The sequence below is a fragment of the Marmota marmota genome, unplaced genomic scaffold, assembly GCF_001458135.2.
Source record: "Marmota marmota marmota unplaced genomic scaffold, marMar, whole genome shotgun sequence".
Taxonomy (NCBI): Eukaryota; Metazoa; Chordata; class Mammalia; order Rodentia; family Sciuridae; genus Marmota; species Marmota marmota.
The window spans coordinates 5,462,203-5,467,073 of NW_026000079.1; the positions used below are offsets into that span (position 1 = coordinate 5,462,203).

Sequence of the window (4,871 nt, forward strand, 5' to 3'; positions counted from 1 at the left end):
CCCCATTAAAACAAAGAAACAAACCAAAAAGCAGCTTTTAAAATTGGCTCAGGAATTATCTTGCTTAAAAACTGTGTTGGCCTTGTGGGTGGGGCTAGGGGAGAATGGAGGACTATGGATTAGACCAGGGGAGTAGGGGGGAATGGGTGGGAATGACAGTAGAGCCAATCGGACATTCCTAGCCAGTGTGACCGACGTTCCGAGGCCCGTGTAACCTACAACCAGAAGATTAGAAGTTACACTCCACTTAGGTCTGGTGCGTCAAAGGCAAGCGCTCTCGGTAAGACTAATTAGAACAACAACAAACACCACGTTGGCCTTAGTGGCCCAGCCCGAGTTAGAGAGGTAGAAAGCAGCTGATCCCAGGAGCACCCGCAGGGAACTGCTTCTGTTCACTGCAGGAGCACGACTGGGTGCTACATCCCGCCCCATCTCCACCTCTCTCCACCCCTCCCTGCTCCATTCTCTTGATCCACTTCACTCAGTAGGAAGAGCCCTGTCACTGACAGGTTGGACCAGCCTAGCCCTCTCTTCACTGTCCCTAATTCCCCAGAACACTGTCAGGATTTGAGACACTGGCACTGGACTTCTCTGGTTTCTCCACTTGATCTCTTCCACCCTGGACCAATAAGCCACTGCTTCTTTTCCAAGACTGAGGCCGCCTCGAGGGTGAGGCTGACACGCACCCCAAGGCTGACTCCGTCTGGTGTCTCTCAACAGCTGAGCATCGTGTGATTTTGCTAATTAAGCCGCTTTCTTGTCTTCAATTAGCTGCATGTGAATCTTGTTGGGAAGTCTTGGATCCGTGAAATAGTCTGGGATAAAAATCAGAAAGAAGAAATCCTCTCGACTCAGGGAAAAAGACTGGGAGACAGCTTCCTCTGCTAAAAAGCTAGGGTGGCAGGGTCCTAGCCACTGCTGGTGGCCCACTTTCCAACATAATGGGTGGTCACAGCAAATCCCCATGGTCACTGCCCTCACCAGAGCAGCTAAGTGTGCAGGCTCAAATGGCCCTAAGGGGTTGGGGATTTAGCTCAGTGGCAGAGCACACGTCTAGCACGTGCAAGGCCCTGGGTTTGGTCCTCAGCCCAGGATTTAAAAAAAAAAAAAGGATCAAATGGCCCTGGGTAGGGCTGACACAGGGTGGCTCCTGCTCCTGCCACACCATGCTGTTTGTCCTTTGCTGACTCACAAGAAGCCGTCATCAAAGGGCTCAGGGATTCTCTGGGTTTTCTGCTCCCAGCCCATCTTGGGGCCCAAATAAATGCCAAGAAGTATTCTTGTCTCCACTCAGCTAGCCAGCTCCCGTCTCTGAAACGTACCCCTTCTCTGAGAATACCCTCCCAAAGGAAAGCCAGGCTCTGCTGTCTGACGACAGAAGAGGGTTTTATACACCCGCAGAATGTGAGTCAGGCAGCATCTGCCGTGGCAGCAAAGCGTACTTAGATTCCCTTAGACACAGTTGGAGGACACAGCCAACTCCCAGGGTTAACTGCACCCCAAAACAGCCCTCTAGATACCGCTGACCTTAAGCCATCTCGCAGCCAAGGGCATGACAAGCACCTGGGGAGCCTTTGAAACTCTGGACGCTGGGCCTACCCCAGGCTAATTAAATAAAACTCTCCAGGGGTGGGGCCTGAGCATCCGTGTTCTTTTAAAAAGCTCCCCAGGTGATTGTAATGCACAGCCAGGGTCAGAACTGCTTTCAGAGTCTCAGGGCAAGGGCTGCCCATAAGTTCCTTTGGGAATCTGGGAATTCTGAACAATCCCCACCAAGAGGAAGTTCTGCCTCATTTCTCATCTGGCCTCATTTTGAGGAGATGACAGTAGAGCTAGAAGCCTTCTGAAAACAGCTCCCTTGAGGGACATCAGGTGAAGGAGGACCCCAGACTCTGCAGAGAGAATCCTGGGCCGTCGGGAGTCTAAACTCCCAGGCATATTCCTTGCACAGGCTTTAGGACAACGCCCCACCCCGCCCCGGGGCAAACTGACCTGCCCTACTCACCTGCCGCAAACTCTAGGATGTTGTCTGGTCTTTTCAGAAACATTTCTCTGGAAAACATTAAGGGACAGGGAAGGAGATAGCACAGGTTTAAGAAGGCTGTGGCCACTGCTTCCACCCCAGGCTCTCTCATAGCAGATTGTCACACCCATTCCAGAAGTCAGTAAGCCAGGGGACCAAAGACAAGGACCTTTCCATTTGTGATTTTTCTTCAACTTGGATCTAGGCAAGGAGTAAAACATCCTAAGTGGGAACACGGGCTACTGCTCAGTTCACAGAAGAGCTGTACTGCTATATACATCTGGTCATCCATTCAACAAACATTTTCACAAAACCAGGACCAAGCCAGGGACAGAGAGCAAACTTGAGAGTGTGCTGCAGGTTCCTCAAGGGACACCAGTGTGATGGGACAGACATGCAGACCCACAGTGTCCCAAGGAAGTCTATGAATTTCCATGGGGGAGTAGGAAGGTATACAGCAAGTCCAGCTGTATACCTATATTCCCAGTGGGAGCACTGGAATATAGAGGCTCTGGGTTTGATTTCCAGCATCACAACAAGCGAAACAAGGAGAATAGGTAAATAGCATATGGTACAGTCATACAATCAGAAGAATGGAAGATCTACTAGATACTGAGCAAAGAAGGCAGGCACAAAGGAACACATATTACAGAATTCCATTTATGTAAGATTCCAAAAAGACAAAACAAATTGGGGCTCTTAGAAGTCAGCCAGCGGCCTGGGAGGCTGAGGCAGGAGGATTGAGAGTTCAAAGCCAGCCTCAGCAACTTAGTGAGGCCCTAAGCAACTGAGCAAGACCCTGTCTCAAAATAAAAAATATAAAAAGGGGCTGGGGATGCGGCTCAGTGGTTAAGTGTCCCTGGGTTCAATCCCTCATACCAAAAAAAAAAGAATACTGGTTATCATTTGAGGGGAGTTGTGGGAGACCAACTTTACACGTGACTGAGTCACATTCCCCGGCTGGGTGCTGAGGCGCTCAGTGGCAGAAATGCGGCAGAGCTTTCCCCACCCTTCTTGGGTGCGAGGGTGGAGGGTCTGTGTCTCGTGCATGGGTGTGTCTTGCTACAGCCCCATGGGTGAAGCTTTGCTCACCTGTTCCTGTGTAATCTAACCCCTTGCCCTGTTTAGGATAGAATCTTCCATGGAAGTGCCTTGTGTGTGTCCCCTCCTCTTACTGTGCCCTTGGGTGTGGCCTACCCAGGTGTCGGTCAACCTGCTGACAGTGGACATCATGAAGATACTCAGCCCCCTGAAACCTGGCCCCTTGCCTCATTTGAATAGCTTCTCCTCAATAAAAGGGGTCAGCGCGTGCTCACTCTCTCTTCCTGCGGACCCTTAAGGTCAGAGGAGCCGTCACAGCGACCCCAAAGAAAAAGGTATTTGTGTCTCTTGTGGGGTTATTGTGCGCAGCCCAGTCAGCCCAGTTCAACTGGAGTGACCCCTGAGCCAGCAGGGAGTGTCTAGAAGGGGCCACAAAAGGTCTTAGGTGCTGCTAACATTTAATCTATTCACCTGGACACTAGTAGCATGTGTGAGGACAAGTTCATCCAGCTTAGAATATGTCATTTCTCTATATATTTTGATAAAATGTTTGGAAACAAAAAAGATAAGGTAGAGTCACTGAAGATTTTTCCAACCAAGGAGTAATATGACCAGTACTACAATTTGGAAGTTTCATCTGCCTAGGTTTTTACCAAAACAACTAATAAAGCTTTCTACAGTTTCACATATGACTATCATATCTCTGGCCCCAAACCTTTAGTTTCTGGGTGCCTAAAATAAATTTGACCTCTACTCTTTTCATTATTCAGGTCCAAAATTGGAAGAATTAAGGTAAGGATTCTGTACAGCATATTTCTGTTATAGACTGGAGAGGTGTGGCTGAATGACCATCAATCACTAGATTCCAGAAAATTCAAGGGGCAAGTTCACAAAAATGGTTCTGAGCTTCTCTTGGCTTGGGGCAAGTAGAGAGCAGAGACCTGCAAGATGGGCAGAGACAGGCAAGCTGACCTCTCCACACCCTTCCTCTTCTCACAGGAAGGACCCTGTGAAATATCAGGTACAAAGACGGGGCTGATTCTGGCTCACCCTGCTATCACTCAAAGGAAATCATAGTAACCCCCACACAAAGCAAACCCTGCAGCTTGTAACATTGCCCTCTTCCACCCTAGAAAAAGGCCTAAAAAGGGCCAGGAGGAGTTCATGCAGGGGAGCTTCAGGAACAGCAAAAGGAAGAGCCTGGTGGCCAACCTGGTCTTGGGAAGCGGGGTGATGGTAAGGAAGGAATGGGAGGGCGCCTGGGGCTGTCCCTGCAGCAGCCAGGCCCAGACACCAGGCCTCCTCCTGGAAACTCTTCTGTACAGAGAAGCAGGGCATCCCCAACATGTGACTGAAACAACAGCCCCCTCTTCACTCACCACCCCCAAGTGTTCTAACCCTGTTGTTTGTGAACAATGAAATGGTGATTTAATTCAGGCTTTTACCGTTTATACCCAATCTCCCTGCTGGAACCATTCCTAACTTGGATTGCACACTCCCTAGCATAAGAAACCATGTCCCTCTTTGTTCCCTTAAGAGGAAAAGATGCAAAAGGGGGTGGCCTGATCCCAGGTCTGGTACTGACAGATGACTCCTGTGCCTTTATCCCTGACCCCAGGAGCCCACTTTCACCAGGAACTGAACAGGTTTCAGCTTTCCCTGCTGCTTCCCTGCCGTGTGAGGCTGCTGCTGGGAGAAATGGCTAAAATATGAAGAATAGCGAGACCCAAGAAAACAAAAAGGGGCCTCCAGGTCTGCGTGTGTGCGTGTGTGTGTGTGTGTGTGTGTGTGTGTGTGTGTGTGAGAG

General features: G+C 49.8%; 1 long non-coding RNA gene across 1 annotated transcript in view; it reads right to left on the bottom strand.

Moving 5' to 3' along the window:
• The window catches only part of LOC107156796, a 3,054-nt gene extending 202 nt beyond the window's left edge, over positions 1-2,852 (bottom strand). The window contains exons 1-2 of the long non-coding RNA XR_001505402.2: positions 2,006-2,852; positions 687-815 (exon numbers count right to left, since the gene is read on the bottom strand). This is a non-coding gene — a long non-coding RNA (uncharacterized LOC107156796). The remainder of the gene's footprint in view (positions 1-686; positions 816-2,005) is intronic.
• Positions 2,853-4,871: the final 2,019 nt, after the last annotated feature.